The sequence below is a fragment of the Neofelis nebulosa genome, chromosome 8, assembly GCF_028018385.1.
Source record: "Neofelis nebulosa isolate mNeoNeb1 chromosome 8, mNeoNeb1.pri, whole genome shotgun sequence".
NCBI classification, from domain to species: domain Eukaryota; kingdom Metazoa; phylum Chordata; class Mammalia; order Carnivora; family Felidae; genus Neofelis; species Neofelis nebulosa.
The window spans coordinates 83,270,022-83,292,238 of record NC_080789.1 but is presented as its reverse complement, the minus strand read 5'-3'; the positions used below and the strand labels follow the sequence as shown (position 1 = coordinate 83,292,238).

General features: G+C 36.6%; 1 protein-coding gene and 1 pseudogene across 1 annotated transcript in view; both read left to right on the top strand.

The window, feature by feature from the left end:
* RASSF8 (Ras association domain family member 8) overlaps positions 1-22,217 on the top strand; it is a 118,362-nt gene that overhangs the window by 34,286 nt on the left and 61,859 nt on the right. The gene's annotated exons all lie outside the window — the stretch shown is intronic.
* On the top strand, positions 11,601-16,164 carry LOC131519853 (SIN3-HDAC complex-associated factor-like; annotated as a pseudogene).

The following is a 22,217-nucleotide window of genomic DNA, read 5'->3' as shown; positions in this document are numbered from 1 at the left end:
GTGATAAGCTCAGCACCACTGAATAACCTGTTGCCATTCTGTAAAACTCTGAATTCATCAAGCCCTCAACAGACATTTACTGAGCACTTCTTATGTGCTAGGCAACATGAATACAGATAGCAATGCAAAATGTCTCTGTCCTCAAGGAAAGGCAAACATTTCATTATAATTATGCCAAATACTATAACAGAGGTACATACTACAGATGATCAGGTCAGTTGTTGAAGAACATGGGCTCTGAAGTCAATCTGCCTGAGTTCAATTTCCAGCTCTCTAATTTATTAGCTATCTGACCTTGGACCACTTATTCAACCTTTCTATTCTTTAGTTTTCTGATTATTCCCTTTTTACAACTTACCTTCCTCATAGGGTTGTAGGGATTTAGGAAACAGTACCAGTGAGTGCTCTTAGCCAGCCAGAATTCCTGGAATGATCAGTTTGGATGAGGGAAGATTTCCAGAGAATGTGAGATGATTGCGTTGTTTCTTGGAGGGTAAGTTGGAGTTTGGTCAGCACAGAAGATTGGTGGAGCCCAGGGATGAGATGCCAGCATGCAGTAGAGCTGGAGCCTGAGGAGCTGAGCAGGGGTAAGGCTGCGGCATGTCATGTGGTAGCTTCAAGGGAACGACTAGAAATGAGTTTAGACAGTGGCATGCAAGGATATGAAGTCTCAGGTGGAGCCCCAATACATTGTAAATTTTCTGAGATTATCTGTTTAAATCTCAAATTTCTTGCTGTCTTCAGATTGCTAGATCTTATGTCCATATTTATGGTTAGGAAGAAATTGTCACCATAATGACAGGCCAAACAAAAAATTTGGACTTTTTTGTGGAGGTTTTAAAAACAGTTGAATGATAGGATTTGCTCTTTTATTTCTTTGTTTGTTTGTTTTTAAAGTGGTTTGGGCAATGGGTTGAGTAGTTAGGATGGTTATAGTAATCAATGGGGAGAGGGTTGAGGCCACGCAGGAGACTAGAGAGGTGAGTACAAGTATACCAGAACCTGGCCCTTCTTGTCAGGTTTGGCATTTCCCTTAGGCATCCCAAGCACATTCCCGGGACTCGGGCAGGACTAGGACACTTCCCATCCTAATCTAAAGAACCTTGACTCATCCAGAATTTTGCAATTATAAAAATCTAAGAAGGAGAGATTTTAATGTTAGCGTATATCTAAGTATCATTTTGAATTACATATGAGGAAATAGGCACCATAATCTTCTTGGCCTTTAAATGTCTGGCTCTAGTCTTGATAACCTTATTTTATGGATAAAAGAGGATAATGATTATGTCAATTTTAGAAACTCCTTAACTGCCAACTTCCCACTTTCAAAAGTTTTTTTTTGAAAACAAAACTAAAAAGAGAGATGAGGCTTTAAAGAAGAAAAGATAGGTAAGAAATGAGATTTTTGATTTAGATAAATAAGAATCCCTTTGCCAACCAGGCTGACTTCCAGATAGCTTCTAGGCCCAAGGGTGGGAATTAGAGTGCTTAGTCTATTTAGCCTTTCTCACATGTCTTTTAATTCATCTTCCAATACTCTCTCCCAACAGGGCTGACCCTTCATTGCTTTTTGGATGACATGTTCCATGGACAGACTCTTTTACCAAGACACATGAGCCTCCAATTTGTGTCTTTCTTTTAGCTTCTTTAGGAGGTAGTTAGGTCTAGTTGAAGCCAGAAGGCTCTAACCCATCTAACATAAAATGACGAGACAGGAATTCTTTGATATCTAGTTTGCTTAAGGCTTATTTATTTTCATTAGAAAGAATTTTCATGTGAATGCTTCCCTCTTTTTCTTCTAAAACTTAGAAGCATGCACTAATGCACCTTTGCACTACAGCTATAACACTATTAAAAAATAATCCAGAAATGGATGGTATTTTATACATACAACTATTAAGTTGTATGAAATGTTAGTGTAGCAAACAGACTGAAAGACAGTGTTTCCATTCAGGGTTATATAGCCTTTCAGGGAGAACCCAGCTATGGAAGGGAGAAATTTTGAAGTAACTTATCCCTTCCTCAATTATGTTTGAAATTTATATATTTTCTGATAGCTTGCATCATATTTGGGTTCATTTTCCTTACACTATTTCTAATTTGACATTTCATATTATTTCATAACTAAGAATTTGAGGATTGTAACTTTTTTGGTGATAGTTTTTATTCATGAAGTACTTTAGTGTGAAAAGAAAATGGTTGATGGAAGATAGTCTTGTTATTAAAGTAAACCTTTCTATAAATAAATGCAGAAACATCTGTTAAGGGCAGAGTCTGAATGTGGCAGACATCTGAATTGCGTCAATTCCCGCCTTGTGGCCAAATTTCTTAGGCTTTCTTTATAACTAATGGCAGAGTTTCACATTCTCACAGCATTAGGCAATAGAATGGGCAAAAGAACTGGTGCCAAGTTGCCCTCTTTCTTGGGTTACTAGTGGTAATAATTTATACTCCCTAAGGAAAAGTGTGGCATGTTTTTGTTTTTATTTTTGAAGACTGAAAACCTGAAATTTCTCCCTCAACATCACTTTTAGGTGCTGGCTTTTGGCAGTTTTCCAAATGTCTAACTGCTAAACTGCTCTCAATAAATTATTGTGGTGTTGCAGTCAGCTTTGGTCAGGAGAAAGAGGGCACAAAGTCTTTCCTAGAACACCATGGGCCCATCAAATGACCTTTTTGAGAAACAGCTGAGATTTCTTTTTCAATGGCACAAAAATGCTAATTGAGATCAAACAGAACACAAACCCACCCCACAAATACCGCAGTTCAAATGAGGAAGGGAGAAGGTTGGAGAGGGGAGGAAAAATTGTTCTTCGGAAAACTGTTTGAAGCTAAGGGCTTATGTATTTTGTTCTTGGATAATTAGAAGTTAAAATGGGGTGATTTAGCATTTTTAAGATAAAAATTAGCCAGGACTGTAAGAACACTGTGTACCTTTCCAGGTGCCTGTGTAGTTCCTCCTAGAATACCTGTCTGGTGCTCCACTCTTCCTCAAGACTACCTCAACACTCCTCCCACTTGGGGACTCCAGCGCCCTAAGGTGAGTCTGAAAATTTGTACTCCTTTCATATATCCTAGAAAAATATCACTTAAAGTGACATTTTAAAAACAATTTTTCAAAATTTGGGGAGACTTTCAGAGGTTGTGTTCACTGGTGAGCTCCTAAGAATCATTACTTATAAGTCCTGTATTTCGATAAGTATAAAGGGTAGTTAGCACTAGTATTTCCTTGCCAGTGTGCCATAAATCCTAGGTCCAAATTTGGGGTGACACTACTAGCATTGTGAACCATGCTTTAGATTTCAAACGTGGAGTCTGAAGCAAATTTTTTGCAGGTTGGTGTGTCACCACTTAGGCTTTCTGAGCGTTATTCTACTCGTGCTTTAAATTGACAGCCTCTTTTATTTATTTATTCATTTTTATTTTTAGTTTTTATTTTAATTTCAGTTAGTTAACATTCAGTGTTATATTAGTTTGGGAGGTACAACATAGTAATTCAACACTTCCGTACTTCACCCTGTGCTCTTCAAGACACGTGCACTCTTTAATCCCCATCACCTATTTCACCTGTCCCCCCATCCTCCTCCCCTCTGGTGACCATCAGTTTGTTCTCTGTAGTCTGTTTCTTACTTTGTCTCTCTCTCTCTCTCTCTCTCTCTCTCTTTGTCTCTCTCTCTCTCTCTCTCATATATTTTCCCTTTGCTTGTTTGTTTTGTTTCTTAAATTCCACATATGAATAAAATCATAGGGTATTTGTCTTTCTCTGACTGATTTACTTCATTAGCATAATACTCTGTGGCTCTGTGCATGTTGTCACAAATAGCAAGATTTCATTCTTTTCTGTGGCTGAATAATATTCTGTTTGTGTGCGTGTGTGTGTACACACATTTTATATATATATACACACATACCCACCACACCTTCTTTATCCATTCATTAATCGATGGCCTGTTTTAAAGCAGAGAAGTATTTCTAACAGTGAAGATTAGAAGGTCTTGAAAAGTTTGAAATAGCTTATAGTTTGAGCTTCCATCTCTTAAGTACTGTAATTGTCTTCATTAAAGGGGGTTCACAAAGTCTCTTAAAGTGAGAATATACAACTAAATTAATTTTCACTTGCTTTTTGTGTGCTTGATGTGTATCACCTCTTGAAACAAAGTGATTCATTGGTCTCAGAAGGGAAAATAATTTGACCTTGTTTGTAGTATGTGAATCACTTGTGAATAAATTGTCCACATTTTACAAGGTGAATTAACTCTTTAAGGGCACCAGCCAGCATGCTGTTTCATAAATTCCTTAGTCTCTTATTTTGCAAAAGTTATGTGCTTGCTTTTTTGCCTTAATGATGTATCTTCAAAGGTGTTAACATAAATTCATTCATCCCTGAAATAAAAATAACCTTAGAGCGTTGTAGTAATTGCTAGAATATTTGGAGGGAAATGATTTCCTAAAGCCACAAGTCCTTATCCTCACTGGTTCAGTTTTTCTCCTACAGACTTTCGCATTGCTTGTGGCATTAGCAAAATCCATGACAAGCAGGCCACACGTGCTGAAAGTAAAAGATAGTCAGATTCTCATTGGACAATTTTGTTATATCCATATCAGAAGCTGAAAAATTCTAGTTTAGCCCTGCTATTTGTCATGTGATCTAAAGAAGAAAAGTATAAGGAATAAAATGTATTATGTAGTCTAACTTACTACAGTTCTCTCCATAATTATGTTATCACTTAAATTTTAGGTTTAGCTTTCATCACTGATGAAGCTATTCTGTAAATCTTTCTTTTATTTACATTAATTATGTTTTGTTTGGGAGGATTTATATATAAATTATAGGAAGAGGAACTATGGTTCAGATTTAATGTTTAGATATTGTGTACACTTGGGTTTGAATGCTTTAGTTATTTTGTTTCTTTTAGAACGCTGGTAGTTATACATGTAGAAGATGTAGGACTTGATTCAACTTTGCAGATAAAGAGTTAATTTTTTGCTATTTCTTCTCAAATGCTTACTATACTAGGAATTAACAGTCTTTGATTTTTGACTTCAAGTGCAAAAAGATTCCCTTAGCATACTGCCTTGTTTTCTTTTTTCAAATGAAGTTTTATCTGTTTTAAATACATGAGGGGTTTCTGGATGTGTTATAGTAATACATAAAACTTTTTTGCCCTTGCTGGCTGCTGAAGTAAACCAGTTTACTCATAGAAAGAGGGTATCTGAGTTCCCTAAGCCTTTCTGAATGTAGCATCTTTCTGGCAACAAAACCAGCTTTGAATTTTCAGTATTGCTACACTGTGAAACTACCTTAAATATTTTTTTTATGGAGTGACTTTAAATTTTTAATGTCTTGCAATCAGACTATTTCTACTAAATTACATTTTCTCCACAATGATGTAGTTTCTCGTGAGCCATTATTCTTTTAGGGAATGATAGAGAATAATTCACATTTTATTTATCACAAGGCATCTTTCCTAGGTTTTAACTTTGAGGCTGTGTAAGAAGAAACTTTAAAACTCATATTTTATGTAAAAAAGACAGATTATGTAAAACAGAATAAGACATTACAGATAATTTATTTGCTTCTCTTTCTGTTCCAGATAAGACTGCATTCTTCTCCCATCCCCCTTTTCTGGTACCTTCCTGTAAAAAGCATTAATGGAGGGAAAAGAATGATAAACAGGACTTAGCTCTATAATCTTCTTTCAAAACTGCCCTGTAAATAATTTCCTATAGTTTCTGTAATGAAGCTTGTGGTAATATTTTGTGCCTCTGGTAGTGGGGAATAGTTTCAAAATACTCTCAACATTTTACATTTTAAGGTGTGTGTGTGTGTGTGTGTGTGTGTGTGTGTGTTCATGTTTTCAGGTTAGGTTTTCTGTCCCACGTAGATTTAGTGGAATTTATTTTTTATATGCTTATACTTGGTTTTAACGGTTTAGGTGGGGGCATTTCTAAATAAAACTTGTTAAAGAGATGTTTATTGTTGTTACAGGTAATTTATGCACGCAGAGTTTAGGAGACTTGAAATGATCTTTTGGCAAAAAAAAAAAAAAAAAAAAAAAAACTTGGTAGAAGAAGGGGGGACATTTTCTGTAATTTAAGTTGTCATAGTAACTTGCATCAAGACCGATACTTGGAATCCAGGCCTGAAGAATTTCAGTGACAATAAACATTCCAGTTGCATTCATCATTTTTTTCCCCTCTGAGAAAAGAGCCATCAATTGTGATCTAATTATTCGCTTTCTGTTTTTAGAAGATGAGTAGCAGCTTGCATTTTTTAACACTTTGAAACTTCCCTGGTAGAGTAGAAATGAAAAGTTAGCTGTTTATATTTAAACTTGGCATTTTCTGGTAATGTATCTCAAACTAACCATTTCGGATGACAAGATAGGTTCAATATAATGGTTACTTAATGAAATATGAAAAGAAAAAGAGAAGTTGATGAGGATTTGAACACATTGCCACACACATTTGTTAACATGCAAATTTTAATATTAAGAGTATTGGAAAATGGTTTTCATGGAACTCTGATCTGGGAATGTTAGGATTTTCCTAATATCAAATTTTTAATATATTTATGGCATCTTGTATTCTTAAGCATGAATGTATTTAAATAAAAAGGAGGAGATATCATTTTTATTAGCAGAATAAGTTTACTTTGAGAAATTTGTATCCAGGCATTATTGTTAGATATGCTGTCTTTCACAAAGGACCGTACAATGTTGTTTTTAAAGAGAAAGCTTTTGGGGCGCCTGGGTGGCTCAGTCGGTTAAGCGGCCGACTTCAGCTCAGGTCATGATCTCGCGGTCCGTGAGTTCGAGCCCTGCGTCGGGCTCTGTGCTGACTGCTCAGAGCCTGGAGCCTGTTTCAGATTCTGTGTCTCCCCTCTCTCTCTGCCCCTCCCCCGTTTATGCTCTGTCTCTCTCTGTCTCAAAAATAAATAAACATTAAAATAAATAAATAAAGAGAAAGCTTTTTTAGGTTTTGCTTCACTCTTGCCTTCTGCAAGATACTGATGACTAACCGACCCATAATTTAGAGTTAGAAACATTCTCCTTAAGCAAGGAACATTAGGAGAAATAAGGAGATAAAGGTGTATGTGTCCATTCATTTTAGGAAACTTGGAAAATAAATGGGAAGAGTTTGTAGCTAGTCTAATAGTAAAAAATAATATACAAAATTAGCAGCTGTTGAATATAACTGTAGTCATCTGTAGATAAAAGTGGTAATACTTTTGTAGAAACTTTTCCACATATGTATGAGAATCTGAATCAAATGGGCAATCTTTTAAAAAACATAAATCAACAAAATTGAGTTTTAAAAATATAAGGTAGATGTAGAAAACCTAAATAAACCTACATAATTTACTGGAAATTGTGAAGGAAAATATAATCACCTATTATCTCACTGTTTAGAGATATTTACTGTACGTATTTTATGGAAAGTATCTGAAGTTATGTGTTATAAACAAATTAAGGATCAAGTTATCAATAGCCAAAATACTAGTAATGGTGAAACACACAATTTTATCTCCTATTAGAATTAGCAGCTTACTTGCTGTCATCATTACTATCTAAAATAGCTCTGAAATATTTAGCCAGTATATTAAGAACAGAAAAAGAGAATTATTGAAAAGGACAGAATTATTTGTAGATAATAAAAAATGCCCAAGATATTTAATATAGTAAAATTCCATTATAAATAATGTAAATATCATGATTTATATAGTAGTAATAACTGGTGCAAAAATAGAGAAAAAAGAGTCTGTTCATAGTAGCAACAAAAATTTATGCTGGGGATTAAACTTTGTAAGAAATGCGAATGGCCATGGGCAGGAAACTATTAAACTTTATTCTGAAGATGCAGAGACTCAATGTATCTGAAATTCTAGAAAAGAGGCTTTTAGCAAAGCATTAGTTCTCATATATTTAAAACAATTGCTCATTAAAAAAAAAGTAGTACAGTTAAGTTTAAAATGTATAGAAAGGTATAAAATGAAAAACAAGATTCCTTTCTTCCTCATTGTGTTTCTTCTATTTAAAGGAACCATTGTTAACAGTTTCTGGGGTATCTTTGCAGAAAATGTGCATACAACATTTATTTATGCCTTTTTAAACTTACAGCAATAAGTAATAGTGTGTGTGTGTGTGTGTGTGTGTGTGTGTGTGTGTGTGTGTGTATTACACGAGATTCTTTACAGGTTGACTTCTTTAATTACCAGAATAATCTTAAAGGCAGATATTATTATCACACTGCTCATTGAATTGGTGGGAGTTCAGTAAATATGGTTAGTGTGCATTCTTCCATTTGGCTGAGTTTATAAAAATAAGGTTAGTATGGAATTACCTGGTATACTCGAGACTCTGATGGAGTCTACTTCTGATTGCACCTATGACTCTCATTCTCTGTGATCTGGTTTCTATCCCTACAAATTGAAATGGTGCCTATATCTGCCTGAATGTGGTAGAAAGAATACAAAAATTAAACAGGGCCAAAATACAAAATCATTTTTTGTTCTTAAGGTATTACTAAGATAATACTCAAGAAATAATGATACCATAATACTTTTTTTCTTTTAAGTTTATTTATTTATTTTGAGAGAGAGAGAGTGCGCAGGAGCATGAGCAGGGGAGGGGCAGAGGCTTGGAACTGTGAGAGCATGACTCCAACCCTTAACCAACTGCTACCCAGTCATCCTCCATAACACTCTTTCTAATTTTACAAAGGCAATTCCTTTTATATAAAGCAGACCTCATGAAAGTTATAAAGTAGAATAGGATGGAGTCCATATTTTCTGCTGTCAGGAATATATAGTCTCACCAACTTAAGCAGGTTCACACCAGATGGGAAAAACATAGTTTTTAGTTTTTATTGCTAAGCGATACCATGTTATAGCAATTCTTGAACTCTTGAACTTGCACGCTCTCTCTCTTTCCCTCTTCCTTTCTCTCACATTTTAGCCAGGGTATACTTGGCTCCTTAGAAATTTAGGGAAACTTGTCTTAAATCTCCAGTTTCAAAGCTTATAAAAGTGTCCCCATGATCTTGATAGGTCTCAAGGCTTCGTGTCTCCAGTGAGAATCCCCTCATCTGTCTTTGACTTGACGCTATGGATAGTCTTCATTTTGTCCAGGGTTAAGCCTTTCTTTTTTAGTGGATTCTCTGAGAACACAGCACAACACAACACATGCACACCACTTAGTAGAACTTACCAAAGATCTGGGACTTAGAGGAAAGAGATTCACATTGTGGGAAGGGCAATCTTGATAGTCTTCCTAGACTCTGGCTTCAACCTCATCCCTTCTTAAGATGCCTCAAAAACCTACAAAAACTGCCACGTGTCATCTGGACTCATCTGTCAGGGTACAAGTCAGCTTATCCCATTATTAATTGTGTGACCTTGACTGATTAGTCTTTAAAATCCAGTTTTCTTACTCGGATGTTAGGTAAGATTAAGTTATGCAGTTGATCCTTAATGTGCTGTGTTTAGGGGTGCCAGCCCCCATGCAGTTGAAAATCCACATATAACTTCTGACTTCTCCAGAACTACTGGGAGCCTTGATAACATAAACAGTCAACACACATTTTGTATTTTATATGTGTTATCTGCTATATTTGTACAATAAAGTAAGCTAGAGTAAAGTAAATGTTAAGAAAATCCTAAGGAAGAGAAAATGCATTTATATAGTACTATACTGTATTTACTGGGAAAAAAAAATACACATAAAAGTGGACCCACACAGTTCAAACTTGTGTTGTTCAAGGGTTAACTGTGTATGTAAAGGTCTCAGCATGTACAAAATTCAGTGTATTATAATTATCACCAATTTTATTGAAAGAGTACTGTTTTCCCCAAATGCTTCGATCTTGTTTCAGACTTAGGCTAGATATATTTTTATATAAGCAGATGTCCACCCTTCTGTACTTATGGAAACTATGTAATTGTTCAAACCAGACACTTTGGAGACTGAAACGTGGCATTATTGTTAATTATGCTGGGATAACCATGTAAACTGTAAACCAGGATGAGTGGTCACTCAGCATGCCTCATTTGTGGTGCATGCTCAGAGAACACAGGTCATTGTCATTGAGTGAGACAATGAGGATATAGGACAAGTGAGGTCACATTCATCTTTTTGAGCTTTAGTTCCTTACTCATTAAACTGAGATTAACAATAACTAGCTCACAGGGTGACTAGAAAGATTAAATGAAGTTGTAGTCTGATAAAACATTGTATATATGTGGAAATTGGACACCTGTTAATTCCCTTCTCTGTCTCTGCAAATTACCTTAGTTGTGCTGATGGGTAAGTTTGTCTATAGCTGTGTTATTAGGTACTTAACCTTGATGTATCTTTATAGTTCATTCCACTGGACATTGTAGGTGGTAGTCATAACCAAGTGCACATGTGGTTCCTCAGTTTCCTGTGGAGAGTTGGTCTATATTGCTTCAATTAATCACTTTTTAACACTGAAAGCATGAATTGTAGTGTTCAGGAACCACACCCACTTTCCCTATAAATTCTCCTGTGGTATGCTTTTTTCTTATGTGCTTTCCTATTTTTTGGATGAACATAATCTAAATAGGGGGATTTTTTTCTTAAATGTTGCAGGTATGAATATTTATTTGCATTTAATACATGGTGAGAATCAAAGGCACTTGTTTTTGCACATCAGTTGTAGAGATGTATTTCTTCCTTGGGAAAAAAAAATCTAGCCGAAACCTTAAAAATTAATAGTATAATTGGTAATATACATACCAAGTTTGATTTTCTTATCATTTACAAATAAATTTTAATAACACAAAACTGGAAGAAGTAATAGATAGACCTCAAGGTTTGGGCCTTTTGCAAAATGATCACAGCATTTTCACCATTATTTTTCATAGTTGTTGTCTTCATTAGCAAATCCATATTCAGACTTGGTATTTCCCGGTCTTTAGGCTTACAGAGAGTCTGTGGAGGACAGACAGGTGGTAAATGATTTTAGTCCTGTCATAAATTACACTTTTGTGGAATGAAGAAGGTGCTATGGGAGCACATGGAAAGTACTTTGTGCAAAGGTTTAGGAAGGCTGTTTGTGGCTACCATTTAAGTTAAGTGTTTAAAGGTAAGTAGGTCTTTAAGGAGTGGGGAGAAAGCCTTTGAAAATGGCCTGGGAAATAGCATATGCAAAGCCTAGAAAGGCATATAAGGAGCATGATGTGTTTGGGAATTAACAAGTATAGCTAGGTGTGAATACGAATGTGGATGCCAAGGAGATGACCAATTTAAAAAAAAGGAATTCTTATTCTAAATGATAGCCCTTTTCTAGGGCTCTGGGCTTTATTGTAATTGAAAGAATCAATATTATAAGTAGATAAAGTTCTAGTTGGAAAAGTAGTAGAAGTGTTAATGACTTAGAACAACCTAAACTATAGCTGTCTCTGTAAGGAGAAAAATTACTTTCTTTATTCTTGATGGTTTTTCTATAATCTCAAGAAATTAAATATTTACAATATCCTCATTCTTCAAAAGGATATTGCTACTTTAAAATATTCTCACTTAAAAAAAATTAGATATAAATAGATAACATTAAAGTCTATATATACTGGTTCCAGCCAGTTAGCTTAACATTCCATTCATTTTGTTAACATTTTATTCTGTGAGCTGCTCTGTAGCCACCAGACAATTTTGGTGTGCAAATTCTTTGCAGATTTTGCCTTGTCAAAATGTGAATTGCGTGAGGGATGAAATGATTAAAAGTGCTATTTTTTTTTTGTACAGAAAATAATGCTTTCAGAAAAAAACATGCTGATATTAACTGCCATTTCTATTCCATTTTGCTCCTGAGAATTGTTTGAATGTATACTCTCCATCTTTTTATTATATCAAGAAGTAGAAACATAATGACATTTACTATTAACAAAACAGTAATTTCACGTAGTAATATTGACACTCTCATGTGAGAAATAAAATAATGTCATATGAGTGACTATTTTAACTCTAGTACCATCTTGCCTGCTTCATTTTGTATTTTCCCTGTGCTACACTATAGCATATACATAAAATCTTTATTTTTTCTTGGAAAGCACTCCGAACATTCAGATTTGAGCTTGAAGAAACCAAGACCCAGTTGGAAACTGATTTGCTCCCTTTAGACATCTCCTCTGGGGCAGAAACTCTTCTCATCATCTTTGTAATCTCAGTGCCTAGCCAATAAATAAAGATCTGTCAAATAGGTGGATACATCTCTTACAATACACCTCATTTGATTCCTGGTCAGTCCATGTTCTTTGTACATTGGTACTTCCCCCATCTGTTTTCCCTCTCGCAAAGTGGATTTACATAGCAGCAGCATTCCTTAGGTTTCAAATTATGTATTTATGCATGATTGTTGGCTGTCATAACCCCATCCCCAACTCACAAGAAAGCCAAGCTCATCAACATGTTAGGACAAAGGGGCCGTTTGGACTGAGAATCAATGGATATGCCAGAATATTCCTGAATGAATTTAATTTCCACACTCAAGATAGATGGCACTTTGTGCTTTTCAATATGTTGTTCATTTTTTTTTTTAAGTTTGTTGTTTTGAGAAGAATGAGTTTGAGCTGGGGAGAAGCAGAGAAAGAGGAAGAGAGAGAATCCCAAGCAGGCTCCACACTGTCAGCACAGAGCACAACGTGGGGCTCAGTCCCATGAACTGTGAGATCATGACCTGAGCAGAAATCAAGAGTCAGGTGCTTAGCCTACTGAGCCCCCCAGGTGCCCCATTCATGCTTCTTTTGATGAAATTACAGAGTCAAGATATTCTGTAGGATCGGAGACTATATTTTTAGAATAGTGTTTCTAAGCAGGAGTAATTTCACCATTGGGGTGTTTAGAAAATTTGTCAGAGCATTGTTGATTATTACAGTGATTGGAAGAATACTGTTGGCATTTAGTCAATGGGTAACAGAGATGCCAGGCATCCTGTAGTGTACAGGACAGTTCCACATATTGATATTAAAATGGCCCCCTCAGTTTCCTATTGAAAAACCACAACTGAGCATAACTTTTTACATGTATACACAAAGCATTTTTGCATTGTCTTAATATATAATGAATTTTCTAGGAATACAACTGTTATGGAAATTAAGGGAAAATCATATTTAATTCAGAAGTTGAAAAAGAATTGTTCTCCAGTTTAATAACCATGTCACAGACAACAGTCCCCTTTGTAGTATTTGAGTTTCCTATCAACGTACCTGCACTTTGCATACCTACGTTTACAACTGTGGCATTTATGATATAGACATACCTCAGAGATATTGTAGGTTCAGTTCCAGACCACTGCAGTAAAGCAAACATGACAATTAAGTGAGTGAAATAAATTTTCTGGTTTCCAGTACATATAAAAGTTGTATTTACACTGTAGTCTAATAGTGTGCAACAGCATTATGTCTAAAAAAACAACATACATACCTTAATTAAAAATACTTCCTTGTTAAAAAATACTAACCATCATCAGAGTTTTCAGTGATGATGATGATGCACTTATCACAGATCACCATAACAAAGTAATAATGAAAAAGTTTCAAGTATTCTGAGAATTACCAAAATATGAGAAAAACACACAGTGAGCAAATGCTGTTGAAAAAAAGACTTGCTTGTTGTAGGATTGCCACAAGCCTTCAATTTGTAAAAAACACAATATCTGCAAAGTGCAGTAAAGCAAAGCACAATCAAACAAGGTAGGCCTGTAAAGGTGTGAGCATCTAGCTACTTCATTGAGTCTTGTCATTTACATAGTTAAGTTCATATCTCTCTGCTATAAATTATTTTTCTTTTATGTCTTTCTGGCTTCTTTGTTGAGAATAGCCTATTTGGGGGTAGAGGAAACACAAGTGTAGAAGCAGGGAGACTCATGAGGAGGCTTTTGCAGTTAGGTGAGCAATTATGGTAACATAGACAAAGATAGAGCCAATAGGGTTTCCTGGCAGATTAGATGATGGCTTGTGAGATAGAGAAATCAAGGATAACCGTAGGCATTTGGGCTTAAGCAACCAGATGGATACATTCTAATTGCTTTGAACTGAGATGAATATGGGTGCAACAGATTGGGTGGGGGGTGGTAAGATTAAGAGTTCTTTTAAGACATGTTGAGTTTGAGCTAGAAAGGCAGTTGAGGAGGAGGGAGCGGTTGGAAGGGGGACGCTGGCTTGGCATGCACTCCAGACCTCGGGAACGTTCTTGTGCGTAGAATGGCTCATTTTGGAAGACTATTGCCCAGAAGAAAAGATGTTTGGTTTTCACAAGCCAAAGATGTACCAAAGTATAGAGGGCTGCTGTATTTGCAGAGCTAAGTCCTCCAGTTCTCAATTCACTGACAGTAAATGCTATGGAAAGGACTTCCAGAGCTGTTTTGGGTTGCATGAGACTCGTTCGGGAGACATCTGTAATGCCTGTGTCCTGTTTTTGAAAAGATGGAAGAAACTGCCAGCAGGATCAAAAAAAAAACACAAAAAAACAAAAAACTGGAATCGTGGTAAATGCAAGGGCAGGACCTAGTCTGAAGACAGCAGTGAAACCAAAGACAGTGAAAACTCTATCTGGAAACAGGATAAAAAGTAACCAGATCAGTAAACTACAGAAGGAATTTAAACATCACAATTCTGATGCTCACGGTACCAACTCAAGTGCCTCCCCAGCTCAGTCTCCTTGTTATAGTAACCAGTCAGATGATGGCTCAGATACAGAGATGGCTCCTGGCTCTAATAGAATGCCAGTGTTTTCCTTTTTAGATCTCACATACTAGAAAAGACAGAAAATATGTTGTGGGATTATCTATAAAGGCCGTTTTGGGGGCGCCTGGGTGGCTCAGTCGGTTAAGAGGCCGACTTCGGCCCAGGTCATGATCTTGCGGTCCGTGAGTTCAAGCCCCGCGTCGGGCTCTGTGCTGACAGCTCAGAGCCTGGAGCCTGTTTCAGATTCTGTCTCCCCCTTTCTCTGACCCTCCCCCGTTCATGCTTTGTCTCCCTCTGTCTCAAAAATAAATAAATGCTAAAAAAAAAATTAAAAAAAAAATAAATAAATAAAGGCCGTTTTGGAGAAGTCCTCATTGACACACATCTATTCAAGCCTTGCTGCAGCAATAAGAAAGCAGCTGCTGAGAAGCCGGAGGAGCAGGGGCCAGAGCCTCTGCCCATCTCCACTCAGGAGTGGTGACTGAGGTTTAGGTAGAAGGGGAACAAAAAAACGATTTAAATTTTGGAAAGAAAACAAAGCAACAAAACCCTCCTATTTTTAACTTGGATACCTGCTATTCTGCCAAAAGACACTTTCAAGAATAGTTTTGAATGGGTTGTTATTTCTCCTCCAGTTCCACAAACTCTGAAGCCAGTGTCTAGCTTACTAAAAGAAAAAAAGTGTACGTAATATTTAAGATGCTGAGTATTTCATAGGAAAGCTGAATGCTGCTGTAAAGTGCTCTTTAAGTCTTTTTTTTTTTTTTTATCCCCTTCTAATGAATGAATCTAGGGGAATTTCAGGGGACAGAGATGGAATTTGTTGTATGATAAACGTATGTAGTTTTAGTCTTTCTATATTGAGAAGCAGTGGTTGGGGCATTTTTAAGATGGCTGGCTATATTTGTTTTCCTTCATGATAATAAATTTGTCATAACTCAGTAACGTGGACTTGCCCCAAGAGGTAGTTGTTCATAATTTAAGGTCTTGCCAAGGTTCTGATGATTCAAACCTGTACTACTGAATATTAAGCAGGACACACTAAGCTCTCTGGTGCAAATGCCTTGAAGGAGTAGTTTCTAAACATACAGAGAGGTAACTTGAGTGTGTATGTTGCATCCTCTGTCACCTCCCTCCATATTCATTTTTGATAAAGATTTTAATCTATATTGAAACTTCTAAAGCAGAATCAAAGCTCCTCTGGGGAAATGTCAAGTTTTAGGATGAGCAATCCTAAATGAAGAGAACCAAAGCATTACCGCATGGTAGAGATCACATTCTATTAAAAATGTTAAATTATCTTTAAAACTGTACAAGTCTTCAGGATGGCACACACAAAAAAACAAAGGTTAATGCTTCTTGGGGCACATTTCTTAGAGGGCTTGCCTAGTGTGTAAATAATTGACTTTTGTTTGTGTTACATGACTGGTGACTTCATTGAAAATCTGCGCAATTCAGTTTTAGCTCTGGATTACTTCAGTTGACCTTTGTGAAGGTTTTGTCTGTGTAGTGGTTGTTTGACTGGTTTTAACCTATTAGGGTTTGGGGTTTTGGGGTTTTTTTTTCCCACTCTATATTAAAGTAAAATTCTAAAAGAAAAGAGGTGTGTGTTAATGCTGAGTGGGCTGGTTTAGGTTTGACTTCTTTCAGTCAGGCTTTGTGAACATTGAGATGATAGATGATGCATCTGGAACACGGAGCTCTTCAATTCCAAAATCTTCATTTGAAGGCTTTTTACTTGAACCCAAACCAAAGTACTGTCATTGCCTGTTTTCTAAACGTTCAGGAATAACCTATCACTGGTTCAGACTTTTCATAATTAGGGAGGATCATTTGCCTACCTCATAATAACATGACTCAATGCTTATTTTTAAAACTGGATTTTAAAAATTAGATAGTATAAATAACAGTAAGGAGTGAGCCACTTTTTTACGGGCACCATATAGTTTTATAGTTCTTAATCTAAACTTAAAATTTTATATTTCTTCCTTATGGCAAAAACTATAAGCCACCATATGCACAGATTATACCGTGAGTTGGGTTGGCTCTCCCATAGCCTCTGAGGTGAATTACAAGAGTCCCAGCCATTATCATCTTCCTCCTGTTGTTCTGAAATTTTTTTTTTTGTACATTTTGCCACAGTATTGGTGGTAGAATATACTGTAATATGGATCATCTCTACTTCTGTATTTATTTATTTATTTATTTATTTATTTATTTATTTATTACTAGACCTCAACCACAGCCTTCTTCTTCCCCTTCCACCTCTTTGCCTGTAGGATGTACTGTATATAGTCATGCACTTTGTATTAATATATTATAAATCTACAAATCTGTTTTGTACTTATAATCAAAACTTTTACTAGGGTACTGAATAAATTTAGTCTAACTATAAAAAAAAAGACATGTTGAGTTTGAGATGTCTACCACTCAGTAGCAACACTAAGTAGGCATCTGAATGTGAGACTGAAGTTCAGAGAGGAGTGTGAGCTCGAAATTTTATGGGAATTGTCAAGTATATGGTATTTCAAGTTATGATCAAATTGAGTGAAATCACCAAGGGAGTGAATATAAATGGAAAAGATCCATGATTGAGATTTAGAAATTCTCAAAAGCATAGAGAAGAGATTGAGAAGGAACACCAGCGAGATTGGAGGAAAAGCAAAAGAGTGCAGCTGTTCTGGAAGCCAAATGAAGAAAGTGTATAAGGACGAGAGAGTGATTAATTGATTCTTAGATTTAGCAATGAGCTAAACATGATGGGTGACCATGGTTTTGGTGGAGTGATGGGAGTTAAGAGCCTGACAGGAATGAGCTCAATGGAGATGGAAGGTGAGAATATGAAAAGGGATCAAGAAATGGAGGATAGCTGGTAGGGGAAGTGGGATCAGAAAAAAAATTTTTTGTTTTTGTTTTAAGATGGGTAATATAGCTACTTACGTATTCTCTGATCGACAATAAAAATTGAAGAAGATAGTGATGATGCTGGAGCTGATATAAGGGGGCTGACATGCTGCTTAGCCATGGGATGCCTATGGCTGCACCACTAGTTGTCCAAGCATCTGGTATGACATAGCTCTGGAATAGTCAATTAATACATAATAGATTTTGAGGCCCTGGGATCATCTTCTCAGTCTCTGGTGTTTCTTCATTTTTTTTGTTTAGTAAAGTTGATCAGGCACCAGACAAAGGTTTAGGCTTTAACCAGACACTAAATTAGAAATTAGTGGGAAATTAGAAGGGAAGGCAGAACCAATTCCTTCTCAAAAAGCATCTGAGAGCAGCTTAAGTTTTTCCTTCTTGTCCACTGGGACCACCTTAACCATTTTGACTTGTGGGTAAATGGCACAGGGATTTTAGAATAAGGAAAGTGAGTCACCTATGAGGGCACAGACTGAGGAGGCACTCACTTTTAGAGTCATGCAAGTATAATGTTGGCACTTGAGAATGATGCCTCCTTACATTTTGCACTCTACACACTTTGCTTGCTACATGCCCCCTAATTCCCCTGGTCCTGAGAATGAGCACTGTGGTTCATTTAAGGAATAATAGGAAAACTCTTTCCCTAATTATCTCTTCTTATATTACCAAATGGAGATTTATGTGCTTTAGTTAGTCTGATACTCCTCTCTCTCCTCAATATCTGGTTGACTTTGCCAACTAACAAACATGAGGAATACTTGGTAAAGAAGAAAAGAAATGCTTCTTTTCTGCAAAAGAAAAATTAGTGATGAGACAGAGTAGAGAATGATTGGTTGGAGCCTTTAGGCCAACAACTTGAAGGACTTTTAGATACCAAAAAGGCTGGAGAAAAGGAACTGGGGGATAGAAGGGAGAATCCATTCTGTTTGTGAAGACAAAAATAGAAACTGTTCCACTTTAGCTTAGTACATTTGTCATTTTTAAGAGTTTTAAGGGCTCTGGTACCATCTTGTCCTTCCATCTTTGGAATCCAAGGTGATAGGTTATCACTTAACCTTGTTAGTCCTAAGAATTGACTTTCTTGTTCTGCCCAGTGCAGATCTGAGAAAGATCTTCTGAGGTCATCTGAGGAATTATCCATCTTTGTATCTCAGAAACCAAAAAAAGACTTACAGTAACATCTGCAGAACCCAGAGAATTCTCAAGGCTTTGTGTCATGTGATCTTGTGTTTGTCCCCTCTGAGGGAGCCATAGCGGTAAAGATACAATAGAGAATCACGGACCATCTTGACCATACTATATGCGTTGACAGATTGTCATATGAGGAGCATTTAGGACCAAATGTGTATAGATGGTGCAGATGTGCTTGTGTACAAAATGAGAGTCAACTGAAGGAATGGTGGGGAGAGATGTATACAGACAGCTCTTAGGAGCTTCCACTAAGAAGTGTGGGAATGGGAAAAGCCAATTGAATTTACAAGTGAGAAAGTTTTCTTCATTTTAAAGTGGTCACCATGAAAACTGGAATGGCAAGAAGTCCATGACTAATTACGAATGAAATAAAAGATAACTGATTAATGATCCTATTATTTTAAATCTTGAGATATTTCACTACAAAATTAAACCTTTATAAGTTGCAGCCACATATGAGTGAATCTGGGAGCAATACTATCAGATGACAGAAGTTTTTATTGCAGTTTCTTTTGGGATGAGGCCTGATGCTGGTTTAGCTTGTGTTATTTCCATATCTGAGAGCTGACAGTCATGTGCCCATGGAAAGAAGTCCTCACTGAAGATAGTAGACATTTGACTTTACTCAGTGTTACATAATCAGGAGGTCCTTTGAGAATTTCCCCAGAACTGATTTTCCAAAAAATTAGTCAAGTATTTCCCAGAAAAACTTTCCTCTTTTTCATGAGCAATATCATTTTTGTTAGTAGTGCTTACTCTTCTAGGCCCTTGCCTCCTCTTCACGTCCAGTCCCAAAAACAGCTGAGTAAGTAAATGTGAGGACATAATTAATTAACTGATAGAGACTAACTCATCAACTTGTTTAAATCTAGTGTCTTTAAAGCTTTTGTTGTCATATGTTTGGCAAATAGTAGACCTTTAGTAAATGCTTTTTTGAAACCGTTAAGTATAATATATATTCTGCTTAATTATTTATTTTAGTAGATTGTAGGGTATATTAGTTCATGGTTTGAGTTCTGGTTGCATACTGCCTGGATTCAGATCCTGGCCTTACTCCTAATGAGGTGTGTGATCTTGGGCAAGTTTTGTAACTTCTCTGTGCCATGATTTCCTCTTATAAAAAGTGGGGATAATAATAGTGCCTACCTTTTAAGATTATTATGAGAACTAAATAAATTGATACATTCAGAGCACTTAGAATAGTTCCTGGCGTATGGTAAGTACTTAATAAATATTACGAATGATTTTAACAAAAGCTGTCAGACATTTAATATTTAAAAAGTGAGAAAACCGAGTCTCTACTTCTTCCCCAAATAACACTGTAGCTGGCAATGAATACTTGAAAGTTGGTTGCTTGAATACTAGATAATCCTTTTTTCAGTGGCTGTAAACAGCTTCCTGTGTTTCTGAAGGTGGAGGAATAGAAGTCATCTTTCCATCCGGCCTCATGTCAGTACATCATTCTTGACACACTCTTGACACCGTGTTCATATATTGTTTACATTTTTGCTAATCACAAAAGTGCGTTGAGTTTTTAAAAATTTTGTACTATGATTAGTATCCAGATTTGTTTTCTGTTGAGTATTCTGTGTCTATGATGTTTCCTTCCATGTGAATTTTAAGAGTGGTACAGTTTGTTCCATCTTTGTGCTTTGTCCACCCAAATTTATAGAATCAAAATACAGGAAGGTATATCTCCCAACATTTAAAAAAAAAAATGGTGATATTTCCATGTAGGCAGCAGCATGATATCCACAGGGTTCTTTGTTGATCCAGGCTCATAGTCAGGGGGTTGGGCAGTTCTGCTCAATAGAGGGGGCAGAGTTCTCTTCATGTGGTGTGCCCACAGGACTTCCCTCCCAGCTTCTCTCGTTTGCAGTAATCCAAGTCTGTTTTATAAACGCATGGAAAAATGTGGCTTCTCTGCTGATAGCCACCTGCTGGGACAGCACTTTGGTGTTCATAAAACACTTTTAAATAGGTGAATTTAGGGTGATGCTCACAGCAGACTAATGTGAAAAATATTCTTATAGGTATTCTACAGCTGAAAAAAAAAAAATGAGCCTGCGTGAGTTTAAAAGGGCGTTCACTTAAAATATAAGTGAACCCAGGTCTGCTGACTCCTTAAATCCTGTGTCTTCCCATTTTATTGCTTTCTGATCAGAGTCACTCAGGCTCAGCGAAATCATGTAATAGGAATAATAGCTGAGACTGTTCATTAGAAATCATAATCATAGAATTAGAATTTCAAATACTGTAAGATTTGACACTGTATTTAGCTGTTGAAAACTTTACTTTTTATAAAATAAAAGGCCCCAGTTTCTTTTTAGTTATATTATTCATTCTTTCTGGTTATGTATTCTTCCTGCTTATGCATTTTCTAACTAGCTTTAAATTTTTAAAGGTATTTTTTTCATTATATGTATACTTTGTCATTAAAGTAGATTTCATGTTGATAGAAGTCTTTTTTCTTTCAATGTGGCTGGTGTTGAGTAGGCCTAGATTAAGAGTTTTTCTGAAATTCTTAGAAGAGTGTAATTACCAGTTCTTATCCTGTACTTGATAGGTAGGTGAGTGGTCTCAAGAAGAATAAAATGGTTCTATTTTTGTAACCATTATTTTTCTAAACCTCATTCTGAGTAAATGGCGCTTTTCTGTATTGTCGGGACAAACCTCAGACCTGTAGCATTGGTTTGAAGAATAGGAGAGTGTGGGCCTTCCTTGTTTCATGGGGTTGTGTTCGTGTCCCCTGCCTGAGTGGCCAGTGCTGCAGATGCAGCCACAGCTGGCTGGTGCCATGTGTCCAGTGGCTTGCTGAGCGAAAGCTCTCTCACTATGACAAGCAGGTTTGGGCAGAGAACTGCCTATTTCAAGATCATGTTCAATGATCAGTCGCTGATGAGTTCTGAAAGACCCTAACTCCTATAGTAATACCAATAGCTATTTTTATTAAGTAATTGCTGCATGCCAGGTTGTATTGAAGTCTTCGTGTTCATTGTTATTTAGCTCTGACAAATTTAAGGATTATTATTTCCACTTTAACATTTATTTATTTTTGAGACAGAGAGAGACAGAGCATGAACGGGGGAGGGGCAGAGAGAGAGAGGGAGACACAGCATCGGAAGCAGGCTCCAGGCTCTGAGCCGTCAGCCCAGAGCCCGACGCGGGGCTCGAACTCACGGACCACGAGATTGTGACCTGAGCTGAAGTCGGACGCTCAACCGACTGAGCCACCCAGGCGCCCCTATTATTTCCACTTTAGAGCCAAGGAGCTAGTAATTTGTCTCAAGTCATATAGCTAATAAGTGGTAGGGTCAGGATTTGAATTCAGTGCTGCCTGACCACTAAAATGTGTTCTTAACCAGCAACTTCCATATGAAGGATGATGAAATATGTCATATGT